The sequence below is a fragment of the Scophthalmus maximus genome, chromosome 5 (assembly GCF_022379125.1).
Source record: "Scophthalmus maximus strain ysfricsl-2021 chromosome 5, ASM2237912v1, whole genome shotgun sequence".
NCBI lineage: Eukaryota > Metazoa > Chordata > Actinopteri > Pleuronectiformes > Scophthalmidae > Scophthalmus > Scophthalmus maximus.
This window is the reverse complement of record NC_061519.1, coordinates 18,675,727-18,691,159: the sequence shown is the minus strand read 5'-3', so window position 1 is coordinate 18,691,159 and position 15,433 is coordinate 18,675,727. Positions and strand designations below refer to the sequence as shown.

General features: G+C 42.7%; 1 long non-coding RNA gene across 1 annotated transcript; it reads left to right on the top strand.

Annotated features, from left to right (window-relative positions):
* Positions 1–904: 904 nt before the first annotated feature.
* Positions 905–5,263, top strand: LOC118310975. The gene is made up of 2 exons (XR_004793877.2): positions 905–1,241; positions 1,547–5,263. It is a non-coding gene; the product is annotated as an uncharacterized LOC118310975 (long non-coding RNA).
* Positions 5,264–15,433: the final 10,170 nt, after the last annotated feature.

Here is a 15,433-nt window from a genome sequence, read left to right as displayed (position 1 = left end):
TACCCCTATGACTTTCTTAAATATGTGACAAAATACATTAACACACACTTTATGGGCACACATTTGGCTGGTGGAAATAAATGGAGTTACAACATCCACCCGCCTGGCAGAGACGGTGAAACGAGAGCTGAGGTTTGTGGACCTACAGAGGATCATGATTGCTCTGACGGACCAAGATGAGGCTTACTATAGGGGACAAATCAGGGCTTTCTGTGCCCGTGGGCAAGTGTGTGGGTGTACTGTGGGCGTCTGCATTCACCACAAGGTGAGTATTAGTCCCAGACTCTGCACCTGATCTTCATTTTTCAATTTGTAGCCAATCTTCTCACAATTAGGCACCAAATTTCAGCATAAACATTCAAGATATTCATCTTGTTTACATCAAAGCCCAAAAGTATCGCTATACCCGCCCTGCTCCGCCTTCAGCAGCATCCCACCCATGTGAACATTCTGCTCGAGTCCGTCACATGTTCTTTTCCTGCCGTACATTAGTTCTAATCAAGGTCAATCCCTTTTTTGTAGTTAATGTGTTTGAAGTCTGTGTGTGATGAGGATAGATGTGTGCTGTTGTGTGACTTTGGCGTTTGTTCTCTCATAACCAGAAGACCTGGCTACCCCCAGCCTAAACTCTAGTCCATTGTTATACATTTGGCTCAATCTACTCTCTTCTCTGCTTCGTGAAATTTAAAACTTGTGAACTGAAGTCATGCAAAATTCTCACGAGCACAGCAACATGGCTTTTTGCTCTCACGTACAGTAGCTGTTGGTTGATGCGGAGAACAAAAATAACAAGCTACCAAACAAATCTTTTCCTATGTAACATGCACAACATTTTTCTTCACACATGACACGGGACTCGTGCTCCTTTCACATGATTTCACTTTAGCAGAGGTTCCCTCAAGAGAACAACTACCACCATGTCAGAACACTCTGTGCCTTACGGAGGAAACCTGGCTTACTAATTAACGGAGAAATTCTTCAGTGACAGAATGCGTCGTCGTACAAGCGACGAGAGAGCAGGGAGTTTCATGAGTTGCTTTATCACCTCTGAGCGTTTCTATTAAGTTGACTTCTCAGTTGTTGGGAAATCTTAACGTACGTCCAAAGAGTTGAAGGGAAAAGATCGAGAAATGAAAGCAGGAGTACAACGCATGACTCCAAGAAAGACAACACAGGACCACTACAACAGTGGGCCACATCCACAGACATTCCACAGCTAGACAACTCCACGTGTGATCGAGGTGAGTAAGTTAAGCAACGCTTTCCACCATGTCACTACAAGCCAGACGAGCCGTGCCGGTGTGGTTCACCTGCTCGTGGCTCTACATGGCAAGGCTCTGCACGGCTAGAGGCAAAAACTGATATCATTACCATCAATAACAGAACGATGCATGTCAGTTATCAGACTTATTATGCTGTAAACAGCAGAGCTGACTACAACTTGCAGTCCACTGAGCTCAAGTTAATGTTTAGGTTTGTTCACAAAACTGTGCTCTGTGCTCATTTTAACCAAAAAACCCTTGGTTTGTTCTTGACTGCATTGCAGATACATTTGCTCTTTCCACTGTTTCTCTACTTAAGTCAGCAGCTCCTGCAAATAAGGAACGTAAGGTTATCAGCATATCAGCCTGCGATAGCCCTTTTCCACCAACGGGGAACTGGTTCTCGAAACGGTTCCATTGAGGGTTATTTGAACTGTGCTGTGATCTGGCGAAGCGGCCTGCCTTTCCACCAGACCTGAGTGGACCCTTTGTAATCGTGGACGCATCATCAAAGGAGGACACAATGGAAGGATGTACAACGGAAGTAAACAGTAGTAGCAAGACGGGGAGGTGCATCGATTTAGAGTGAACATTTGTTCTGCTATTGTAGATATTTTTTTCACCTTCAAAAAACAAGCATGGACCAACTTAATTGACACGCCCACCAATTTTGTCACTGAAGAACAAGTTGTTTTTTAAGTGCCAGCTCTGAACCAACTCTTCTGTTTCTGAGAACTACGTTTTTATTTGGTGGAAATGCTCCGGACTGTTCAAAGCCAGAGCGGAGCCCTTCCCTGTCGGTGGAAAAGGACTACGAGCGTGATTCAAAACCATTCAAATCACTGGGTTTTTCAACAAAAAAATCTATTGGGCACTTGTCTGTGTATAATCCTGGCTCTCCATAGGCTCCATTTATGTTGACAAAAAAGCAGAGAGCCACTGTTTCCTCAGGAGCACTGGGTTTATCTCTTACGCACATGTACGGTGAGAGCAGGATCCCTATACATTTGTGTGTTGTATCTCTGTGTGTGCATGTGTGTGCATGCCTGTCTCCCTCTTTGTGAGCTCTCAAGCGTGAACGTACGCTGTGATCGACACTCGTGTTTAGAAAGCTGTCTCTCAACACATTTTGGGTCATCTGAGCATCTCAGGGTACGTATTGTTCGGCGCTTCTGGACATCGCCCCTCTCGAATTTATGCGGCGATAGTTAACGGCCATTTTCTGTGTTTGGCGAAAGTAATTGATCTCAATCAGCGGTCCATTATCTTCAGCAGGCAATTATGCACATTGTCACTTTTGCATTTAGCCCCGTGACTCCGGGGTCACAGGGGCCCGGTGTAACACAAGCCGCGTGGACGACACCCTGGGCTCTCGTATACAGAGTCTTCCAGGGCAAAGCACCCCCCAGGGGCCCTTTCTGCGCTAGCACACAGAAAAGAAAAAGAAAAGTTTCACTCAATTCTTTATTGTCCACTGCAGTGTGTCACAGTTAAGTAATTCCAAGCAGCAAAAGGGAGTTGGAATACTGAGGGAAGTTACAATGTCCTAAACTTATCATTAGATTATTGCCCACAACACACAATTCGGGATCTTACAAAGAATACTGTCGTTTTTTTTTTTTACCTATTATCACTTTATGTATACAACCTACTGAGCTACAATATGGATGTTTTGAAGGAAGTTAGAGGGAATGTATACTGTAGTTATTAATTAACTGTATGATATCTATTCTATTATAACAGGGAAGGTATATGACCTACTGAGCTATAATCTACATTCCCAAATCATTACCACATTAATTCCATAATTTCACATCTTCTTCCCCATTAACTACATATAAGTATTGGTGTTTACTGTACTGGTACAGTGGTGGTACAGAAGATTAAACGTAACTTTGGAGTTATTGTGCTTCGGGCTGCAATGGAAATTGTTACCTATCATTCTTAATAGAGTGTGTCTGTTTCAGATGATATAATTGTGATTGTGCGGAAGAAGGCTTTCTGCAGGAGGTCTAAAGATCGTGCACGTTTTTATAACATCCATTTCACTGATTAGCACTCCCTCCGTCAGAGAGGGGATGGTTGAGTGAAATCACCTGGTTTAGTGATTAGATTAAAACCTTGATGATAATTTACAGCGTCTTGGTCTTTTTGGTTGCACACAGTTGCTTAAGAATTTAACATGTGTGCTACTGATTTATGCATGAGATCGGGAGGACATTTTGAAACACTATGATGATGAGAAACTGGTACTTGCATCATGTTCATGAGTAAAGGAGTCAACTTCTTGTAAAGCTGCCCATTAGAAGCCAGTGACCCGCAGATGGTAAACAAAGAAAAATACCACTGGTTTGCCATATTCCTCTTTGTGTACATTTCCATATTCAGTTTGTTCTGAAGTAAAATGTAGCAGGCAATACCTGCCGGGAAATGTGAAGGCGTAATTTGATTGTACAATATGCAAGGTGTTGAACGATGTATAGTAAGGCAGGAAGGTAAGGCATGATGCAGTGCACTCTCAGACAATCACCAGGGCTATATTTCATACAAAAATTTCAGGGGAATATTTAAAATGGAGCGAGGCAATCCAGCACAAATATGAATGGCTGACTTTAAACACCTTAATGGCCCTCAGACCAGGACTTGGCACTAGCTGGAGTTATGAGTAATATCCGTCTGCAGGCAGCTAGTTCATTTAAGAGACGAGCAATAAATGGCTAAAGTAAGGGGGAGGGAAATTGTGTAGTTTGTTTTAAACAAGGTATGGGCTTGTCCATTTCCTTTGTTTTTCAGTTCCAGGATGTAAATCGTAAATAATAGTCAGTGTTTAGTGGTTTCATATTTAGCATGGCACAACAAGTGTGCACTGAGAAACGATGGCACTAAATTACAAAATAACAAATACCAGATTTAAGGCTATAAGTTCATTGATGCCTCACTTTTTTTGAAGGTCCACAGTCAAACTTTGACCTTCTAATCAGACAGCTCTACCCTCGAGCTACTCAAAAGTCACCATGACGGTACTAAACACATTCTTTCACATCTTCTCTGCAGTGACATACTCTTTAAACAGCATTTGTCCTTTTCTTTTTTAGCCCCTGTACTCTCCATGCTTCCTCTTTTAAGCCAATCCTCATGTTTTCTCTAGCACTGCCTGTCCCAACTTTTGGGAAAAAGCCCATTTCCTCCTGGTTCCAAGTTCTCCCACTGAGGGACGAAGTGTGTCCCTAAGTTCAAGCAGCACCTCGGGCAATGTGAGGGATGAGGAGAACAAGAAATGGACCAGTGTTAGAGCCAGGCAATACTATCCAGTGTGTGGGAGAAAATTGCAGGGTTACTGACCTTACAGGGAAATAAGAAAGGCTTGAGAAAATACACAACAAACAGGAGGCAGATCACAGTCATCTTCAACTCATGGTCCTGATGAATATTGTCTGCATGACATGAAAAGGTCACAGCATGGGTCAGCCACTCAGCTCCCAGGGCCAGTGGCTATAATACTCTGTTTGCTCATCTAACAGCAACAATAAAAAATGTTGTAAGCTCTAAGCAAGAACAGACAATTATAAGTTTCAATCTTACCATTATTTCCATCATCATCATCAGTTGACATAATATGTAATGAACAGTATGTTGTGTTGTCCAAGTTCAGAGATACCATCAACAGCTTTTCTATCATTGACGCAGTTCTCGTTAAGGATTAGTGCAGTTAATCCGGATTTCAACATCATTGTCTCTCATGGCTTCTGCCATCTTTGATTCTACTCAATTTTAATTGATTGTTTTTATTCGGTTGCAATGTGCAATAAATGTTGACCATTAGAAAAGTTATCTTTTCTATCCATCTATATCCACCGGCTTTCTCTATGAGTATAACACAACTGTATGTTTACGGTGATTGTGGGTGTAGTCACATACACTATTACTCCTTTTTTTTTCATAAATCAAACATATTGTGGATACTTGAAATGTCACTGTGAAAAATAAACTTGAACCATCAATGTTGTCTTTTCCAACAGATGTCTGGACGGCACAACTGTCCAGTAACGGATTAGCAAAGGAGATTTCATCAGTGTCTGGGCACAAGAGTGTGATTGAGGAGGACGGGGGTTGAAAGACAATTTTTACCACAGGCCAGGATTAGACGGATGAATGTTCCCCCGAATCTAATGAAGCCCCTGTCTCACATTAGCCCAGGGTGAGGGAAATAGGAAGGGAGGGAAGGAAGAGAGGCTGCCATAAGGGGGGGCAGGAGCAGAGAGTTATCTCATGCTAACTTAGTTAGCTGATAGGCTCCAGGGATACAGGAGGAGAAGGGTCAGGACCCCAACCAACGTCCCCCAAGGGACCCAGGCACAGAGAAGTCAACATTCCTGAGAAACTCCGAGACCTTCCTCCCCTAGAGAGATGGAGAGATGAGGGAAAGAGCGATGGAAGGAGGAGACAGCGAGAGCCGAAGAGAGAGAAAGAATCAGAGAACTTTTCCATTTGCCCCCTCACAGGACAATGAATGCAGTCACACAAGAGCACAAACACTCACCTCCCCGTGCATTTTTCAGCACTTCTGCAGTCCCAGGCATTGATATTTGCACATAAACTCACATTGACCTATGTACACCCATTACTGTCATCATTTATGAAATATTTTTAGGCAAACTCCTAAAATAGTCTTGCTCTCCTCCCCTTGGTGAAGACATTTCCAGAGCAGTGGTGGCTGGCGCCTGCCGAAGTCTGAGGAATTCTTACTAGTTGCTTGGCGGAGAGCCATCGCTACAACAATGTGGCACGTCAGGTTTATCGTTTACAAGTGAATGCAAAGACAATTTGCATAGTATTTATCCGTATTTGTTTACGAGGCACAGTTTAAAGAAAATACATTGTGTTCACACAGCTGATCCGACTGAATTTGGCAGATGTGGCGCTTGTGAAGATTCTGGGAAATACCATGGGTGCAGCACACAGATAATCACATTGTTCCTTAGATGCTTATTCAGATGACAGTGGAGCTGTGCCCTGAAATTATGGCTTCTCCTCCCCGGGATCTGTGTGGTGGAGGCCGACTTATCTGTGCTTTGAGATTTCTAACGAAAACCATTCTCTTCGTTTTTGTTCTTTCTTCAAGACCATTTATTTATTCAAAGGATGAGAAGTAAAAGTTCTAAGCGGGGAATGAGCAGAGGCTTGTGTGTCAACTTCAGTATGTAAAGTGTTTCATACAAACATAGGCTGGAGAAGCTGTGTAAACGATGTGTCCCTTTGTATTGCAGCCACATGTTGAGGTCTGACAAGGATTCCGCTGATGCACTGTAGTGGCACTTTGTCTGACCTCACAAATAAATCCCCATCACTCCCCCTACTGTACAACAAGAACACAAGTCCCACAGGACTGTAAATCTGTGCAACCACTGTGTTGGATCAGCGTTGTGAAAGACACAGTTTACACTGTCCGATGCAGTGTTGTGAAATTAGAAAATATGTGAGGCTGCGACCACACATGAAGTCTTTTTGTTTGATTCTTCTTTTTTTTTCAAATACATATTCCTCATGCTACAGTCGTGTTTCCATGACAACGGGTAAGTAGAGGAGCAGATCAGAGGGGCAGCGCAGAATCACACTATAACATGATTGTTTTGGTTTCCAAATCATTTTCCCAGTTCAAAGTCAGTGCAAGCACAACATACAATGATTCCTGCCAGTTCCGTGGAGCAGACATCACTTTTGTCCGGTGTGCGAGATCTAATGCAGAGCTGAGCTTTGACAGCCCTCATTCGACTCTCAATCCCAGCTTGTCGTCCCCGTGTCTCTCCTGACAGCCCACACTACAGACAGCCCCTCCAAACATACAGGAATGTATGGGAAATATAGCCCCTTGGAATGCCACCGGCAATCACTGCCAGCCAACTAAGGAACCAAGAGGGCAGTCGCAAGCCCTCTCAAAGCTCCGCGCCGACCCTCCAGCTTTCTCAATCATTCATCAATAGGTCCTCTTTTGCAGGTTATGTGCAGTGGGAGGAAGTAAATGTGGCGTTGCCAGTAATGGCACTTTGCTGTCCAGCTGGTCTGAAGGGGAGCCGTGCCCTCCAAACACCCCTCGTCGTCTGTGCTGAAACCCTGAAATATCTGGCAGTGGTGGTTTGTGTGCTCACGGGGTGGAAGGATATTCAAACTTTCATCGTTGGTTAAAAATAGCGCGCCTCCTCTCTCAGACAAAAAAACAAAAAAAACAAGGCCCTGCTAATAATCACAGCTCTGTACGGGCTGTCTCAAGCATCTGGTCTGAGAATGTGTCATTTTTTAGGAGGGGCCTGGGAAACTGTAGACACCACGCTTGCTGCCCAGAATAAGAACCATGGGAATGATTGAAGGGGTCTTTTTTTGTGTGTGTGGGCCGCTGAACTGCAACTAGCCTGTCTCCAGGATTGGACTGCCTGCCTCGCAGCCTCTCAGCTGCCGAGCCAGGCATAAGTCACTCAGCGGCGCGTTTGCCAGAAACAGATGATTTTATGGTAACACATAAATGGAGGGAGACATGATGAGGTCAGGGAATCGTGGACATGGGAGAGATGTCTCGTATCGCTAACTGTGAATGTGTTTGAGTGGTGTGTGACATGCAAATAATTCAAATGACTACACTATTAAATGACTGCTTGACTTTTGGCCTATTTTTCCAGGCACGTCCTTAAAACGTGTAGTTCGCTTGACCGTTGGAAGTTTGACATTTTTGGACAAATGTCTATTTGCTTTGTTGCTGAGAGCTGGATGAGGGATCCATACCACCGTCTTATTTGTTTTTCAAATATAACTATACAGACGGCAGCCTCTGAGCTTCACCTCGATCAGCAGACAAGCAGTTTTGAAGTGGTCCTGTGATGAAATGTCGTTTCATATTTGCCACACAGCTAAGGCCGTGATATAAATCATCTAGTTCTCAGCAAGAGAGTGAATAACTGCATTTCCCAAAATCTCAAACTGTTCTTTCAAGGCTGGGTTGAACATTGACAGTTTTGCTAAAAATCAATCTGTGACGCTGTGGCACAAGAAATGTTCTGTGTTTGCACGGAGGACAAGTTGCTTCATCCAAAATATCCAAATGTACCATTTCCTTGATAAGATAAAATTCAACACTGATATGCAAAACCAGGCACAGTCGGTAAACTTTATGGGACAAAGATCATGACGCTAAGGTTAGACTTCAGGAAGGTTACCTACGCATCAATTAGTCTGTGTTATCAGCTATCTGTAATCTTGACTTACATGCGAATGGGATGTTTAGTTTACATGAACACAAACAAGCTTTGCATGCCGCCTTAGTTTGCTCCAAAATGACAAAACCAATCACTGCAAATACTGTTGCCAGTACACTGACTAAATGAATCATTTCATTCACACACCAAAAAAAGACGCTGTATTCATTTTGCGCAGTTGAGGTATTGCATGGCAGAGCAATGAAAGTGTCAAAGAACTCATAAAGTATTTCCACAACTATTTCTACAGTATATTATGTGTAAAGTGATCGGGGCACTGGTGTGAATTGTCTCAAGCAAAAAATGTGAACTGCCATAAATCGCCTGGCCGAAGATTTTTTTTTTTGCTGCTGTTAACTTGGCTAACAATTAACCTTCGTAACAGACAGAGGTGTTCATGGGAGACAAACTGGTTAATAAGTGCTGTCAGACACGGACTTGTCCTGGGGAGCCTGCGGAAACAAATCTGCTGCAGCGCTGTGCTTCAGTTCACACACAAAAGTTGACTGTGATGGTGCAGGTTTTTTTATAAACAATTACATTTTCAGTATATGTTGTTCTGAAAACAGTTGCAGTACCAGAATGCTGGATGTTGAATTTCACCAAAGGCAGGCCAGAAGAAGGGAATGACTGATGAATTTGCAAGCTAACTTGCCTTGGCTGGGGTGGCTCAGTGGATAGAGCAGGCACACATATACTTTGAGGTTTATGCCTCGGCGCAGAGGTCCAGGGTCCGAATCTGACCTGTGATGATTTCCTGCATGTCTCCCCCCTTTCTCACCTAGCTGTCCTGTCAAATTAAAGGCGGAAAAAGCCCCAAAAAATAAAAAATCTAATAAAAACTTGCATCATGCCCATGCCTCATTTGTTTCAACGTAGTCGCCCTCATCACGTGCACATACAGCGGCTTTGGCCTCTTAACACTTTTGATTGAGTGGACAGTGATAGAAATCAGCCTGGTTGTTGTGTGCATGAAGATAAAGGTTAATTCCCCTGCAGGTGTTTGAATAAGCAACATTTGAACTGTGTCATTCAACTCATTTAAAAAGATAACCGGGTCAATTTGAATGAGAACGTTTGTAAACTACATTTTAGCAAACAATCGTAGCCAACTGACAGATGACGTGGTCCTTCGCTGATCAGTTATGATTGGCTTTCATAACTTTGGTGAGCCAATTAGGGTTTTTCTATTTTCCTCATATGTCAGTCTGTGGTAACGCCACAGCGAGCCAGCGACAAACTGTGAATGAGGCCCTTGATTTCTTCTTGGATTAAGGGTCCGCTGAGGAAGAAGTGGTAGCCGAGGACATCTGTGAAAAAGAGCACAGACCTGAAAATGATCCTGCCAATGAACTGTAAAGAATTAACAGATGGCAAAGAGAAACACAAAATTATTATCACGTACTGAAACTCAAACTAAAACGTATTTGCAGCTGTAACTGTTGTTTAATCTGCACTGGAGATATGAAAAGTTAAATGGGGCTCTTCATGTTACCCTATAAGACGCAGCATTTGATTTTTACTAACCACATAGTTCAATGCTCAAATGTCGCTTTTTTGACAAATAATCTCCTTACATCCTACAGTGATGAAAAAGAAAGAAAAATCAAGCTCAGATTTGTTGGCCTAGTTTGTGTTTCCTTAGTCATGTGCATTAGGCCCATCTCTGACCTTTATTGCAATAGAAATAAATCACATATAAAGTCTAAATGTGTCACTCCATAGTTAGTGAATAACCACAAAGAGTGAATGCACAGGACTGAAAATCCAGAAATCCAACACAGACAGCAGTACATTTATCGTTTTTAACTTTCTTTGGTAGTTCAGGATATTCAAGTAAAAAGAAACTTAAATTACTTTGGAAAGTAATTTATAAACCGTATTATATTTTTACTTGGAAACAATCATTGTAATCCAAATTCTTTCATTACATTTCAACCCAGTGTCTACTTAACTCAGTGTAAGCTTCACTTATTCATTGTAAATTCATGACGGATTATCTTTACTTATTTCACTTCATTTCAACATTCATTCACTGGAGGTCGTAAAAGATTACAGTGCAGTCGGCGAGCTCCCTATGTGTGTTTGTAATCGGGTCTCCACTTACTACCAATCAAAGCACCATTACTACTTCGTTTTAAGGCATTAGAGATGTCAACATTGTTAAGGCATGTGTATTGTTTTCTCAGTCAGGGAAAATTAGAAAATGAATTCCTCCGGGCTGAAGGGTGTTCACAGGGTGGGGGGTAAGTTAGGGCCGTGCGCAGCATGTGTTGGGGTCAGAGGGTGGGTGTCTGTGTGCTGAGGGGAAGGTGGCCGTGGGTGGGGGTGCCAAATTGTGCTCAGTCACTGGCAGATCATTTTCACTGAGACAGCTGAATTGTGGGAAAGGAGGAAGCGTAGTGGCTCTGCCATTTGTTTTGCTTTGCCGCAGCCTCTCCGCCAGACATGCTGAATATATACTGATTAAAGAGGCAAAGCACACGCTTTTCAACCAGACGCGTGTGGAGAAAACTGTGTCCGAATATTGTTGCCCCTGCAAAAGGCAATCAGCCACAGTATTTTTAACAGGATGTTGTGGGACGGAGAAAGAACAAGCTCTTAGCAAAACTGGTACATTAGTTAAACCATAGTATGTTCATTGTGTGCTCATTTGGTATAATAACCATTGACCGTACACAAAGAAACTCCTCTCTCTTTACGTCCCCCCTACATCCCCTCCTCTCTTCATCCCTTGCAAGGAAATGGCAGCCCGAGAGCAGTTGAGAGCAGTTATGGCATTAGGACAACAGAGGCGTGGCTGGCCTCAAATGAGGGGACAAATTGCAGTGCATGGAGGAGGGCCAGCAGCCAGCAGCGGCACATGGGAGGTGGCTCCCGAGCAGCTCGGCGGGGTCAAACCGGCCTCCCTGCCATGTGAACAGGAAAGGTGTGTGAACTTTTGCCTTGTCCCGCTCAGTCCATCATCCAGCAAATGGGGCACATCAGCCACACTGGGGGAAGAGAGCCTTGCTGGAGTGGCAAGCGGAGAGGTGGGTGGTGGGGGTAGGTGAACACCTCACACAGGCTCCCTTTGTGCTCTGAGCAGTGGTTTGCATTACTATGGGGTTGAGGGGCAGCTGCAAACTGCAGTAAAGGAGATGGGCGGGCAACGGCGGAGCAATACAAGGAGAAGACCATATTGTTGGAGCAATTACCACGTAGTCATTATCATGCTCAAACAGATGATCATCTGTCTTCTCATTTAAGGTGTCACCTGGTCTTCATTTTCTGCTCAACAGCCATTCGTTAATTGTGCAGCCGTCTCAAATGGGAGCCAGTCGTTTCTCCACTGAAACCGGCGACCTGTCAACCACACCGGTGTAATTTATAACATTAATAATGGCTGCATTTCATGTAGCTGTGCCAGTAAGTGGAAGGGCCCAGGTACAGCAGAGTCTTACCTCCTGGCATAGATTACTGGCACCCTTAAATGGAAAAGGACCAGGATTAATGTTGTCATTTCTACCTGTGCTTTTCCTGCTACAACTGGTCAATAAGTCCTCTCTGAAAGATTGCTGATCACAGCCTGCTCTGATTAGTTATCTATTGTGGAAACATTGGTAAGCATGTACGCCTAAGTATGCAATACAGCATCTCTACAGTGTATCGGAATGTGAGTAAAAACTAGTTGTGTAATGTACAGAGTGTGATTAAAATATTCAGTCATATATGGAATTGGATGACAGCGAGAAATCATTTACCATTAGTCATTCCTTAAAAATCTGTAGCTGATATATATTATTTGAATAATTGTGATATCAAACAACATATACATCATGATTTGTTGGCCAACAAGGGAAACCCTGTTCCATGTAGAGATGCAAAGTTTGCATTTTGACAATCTACCTGAGTTTGTGAATTTGTGTTTTGAGATATGCTCAAACAAGAGTGTGGATTTGGATATGGGATTGAATGGGTTTTAACTAGAATGAAATGTATATATAAAGCTGGTGCCGGTGCTGTTTGGCGATATAAATTATACCTACAGAACATCTGAGGACTCAAACATTGCTAATAAAGTAAATGATTAACAGTGTGCAAGATTCTTTGGTTTCTTCTTTAACATCATTTGTATTTGTACATAGTTAGTGTAGTGTCTACTGTATGTCTGCATGTTAAAGGTGTAGCGCTTGTCTTTCTTCCTGTCTGTGGTGCATTTGCACAGCGGAAGTGGGACTGTATGTGAGGAAATGCCTCTGATTTGGTAGTTAAAGTGAAAGAGTGAGAGCTCTGGTACAGAACTGCTGTCCACTCTTAATCCCACAAAGAAACCTTTACTGATCCAGTCTCTCTTCCGTAACGTTATTGTGTCCTTAAATGCACGATAAGATTTCACTAAAAATTAGATTAAACCCCAATATTACTTTCACTGTCTCTATTCTGAGATGTGAGTCAACACAACTGGCCAGGCTGCTCCACTTCCTCCCAATGGGAGCTGAGTGGGAGTTCAAAAAAAAATTTAGAGGAAGAGTTTAAAACAGAATATTTAAAGATATGTTTATTATTCTGGTATAGCTGTCAAGATATATTTTTGGTGAAATTCCTTCAATGTGGCTGTTTATGATTTACATTGTCAGAGTTCAAATGTTAACATTCCTCTCCGGCGAAGCTGCCAGCAGTAGTTTTGTCATCATTGAAAGCCAAATCATGTATTCATGGGATTTGTTTTTTCCTGATCATATTTGTTGCTACTGTGGTTTAATAGACAGCATCTGCTTTTTATAGACGACGTGGGACAGGATGAAAACCTGGAGGGAATAAAGTGAAAAAGGACTCTTCTGTTCTTTTTAGATGACTTGGTGAGAATCAAGAAAACAGTTTGAACCTCACTCATAAGCAAAATCGGATCAATTAATCACAAACCAATATCAAAAGCATACTCTGTGAATAGAATACACACTTTTTCTATAATCAAAAAAGATTAACAGTATGAATATTTTTAACATGGGCTTTTCAAACAGATCCAGGAATGAATTAGAAAAAGAAATGCTAGACAGTCTCACAAAACCTGATAGTGAGATTAAGTCGTGTAATCTCATTAAGATGTCACTAAGTGGGTAGAATATTGAAGGGAAAAAGCCAGAGATTTTGTCAATTGCTGCGATTGATTTAATTAACTGCAAATCTCTTGCTATGACCCTTGTAATCCTGTTTTTTTGCCTTTTTTCACCCGGTAAAAATTAAAGTTTAACTATAAATAGAGGTGGATAATGCAGTTGACCCGAGGGGTTAATTCTCAGGCTTTTGGATGCTTTCATCCCCTGGAGGCCCTCGGTCCATGCTCTCCTCAGGTTACATTACCATGAACTCGAGAACCACCACAAGGAAATGAGTTCATATGGAGAAATGAAGCCAGGATTTGGTCTGCTCGGGCACCTTTGTAGGCACTCCCAGGATGAGAGGCCGGGTCCAGGCTGCGCCTAAGTCCCGATTAATACCCTGGTTCCATGCTACGTCATGAGGTCAGTGGGAATTCAAATAAAGAGAGAAATCGTGGAATAAAACGAGTGAACCAGCGAGGGGACTAGAGCAGACACGGTGGCTTTGTGAGCACGAGCGGTAGCTCTCCTCTCTCAACACCTGTCAGAAAGATATAGGTAAACTCACATGTGAGAAGAGAGAAACTTTAATGAAACGTCTCAATTAATACCAGATGAAAGGGCTTGTTGAGTTCAGCCACTCGGCGCTGTGGCTGCGCGTGCCATGGTGTCGGCAGCTCTGCTGACTAATTGCTCCTTTACATAATCCTAAAATGTTTTTACATAATCTCATATACTGTTTACACATGAAAACTGCCCAGGAGTCGTGTTATAAAGTACTTCGTGGCGCCAGGATAAATATACATCCAACGCGACGGACCGAACTGGTTTCATCATTTATCTTTCTACATTTGTTCACCAAATCAAAATAAAGTTGGATATTTGGTTAATGTGGCGTGAGTACACATACAGAAGTCAAACAGCGGATGACACGTCAGTCAGTCTGCACCTTCATATGCAGTATTTATTTGCCCAATGTTGGCGACACTTAGGACCCTGAGGCTGTGGGATTTGTGTCACACCACTATGATATATGCATCACGCTACAACACGTTCACACAGCACACGCTACACAAAGTCACAGTGTGCAAACAAACACACGTGTGTGAGCACAGCCACAGACACCCCTAAATAATAATACATTTAAAAAAAGAGCAGTGATTGCCTGAGCAGCTGAGCTGCACTGACGTCTGGAAGCTCCATTGAAATTGCTACTGTGGACTTGAAAGTAAAAACAAATGCCTCCTGGGTTGCTGAGCTCTGGGAAAATGGCCACTCAAGATTTGCTACTAGGGGCTAGAACCAGAACATCCAACGTAACATCTAGACTGGTGCCATTTTTCAAGCAACATTATCAAGTACCTCATTTGCAGTTGTGAAATTTAACCTAAAATTTTCTCTACAGGACTCCGTATTTTTAAAGGACCGTGCCATCTGCTATCGCTTTTGCGAGTTACATTTCATTTCCAAAAGCATGCTGTTGAGCTTGTTTGAATTATTTGTAGATTTGTGAAACTATCACCGATGTCAAGTCTTCTATTAATCTTACTTTCAGGATAACGCCAGGCTTTAAGCATCTGGTTTTTATATGGAAATGAATGGAAAAACCAACACAACAGTGAGAAGCATTCTAGCATGTTTTGTCCAATACTTTGCAAAATTCGTGATTTGATTTGTAGAATTTGTGGTGAATGAGTAAAACATGCAAAATCACGGTCGTGATTATGAAAGCGTGAGAGGGCTGTGAAGGAATCGCTGTTCTGCCGCGAGGAAAATAATACACAAGAGGAGAAAAGGGGGAAATTTCTCCGTCTCCAGAGTGTTTGGTGCGTGTGTGGCCTCACAG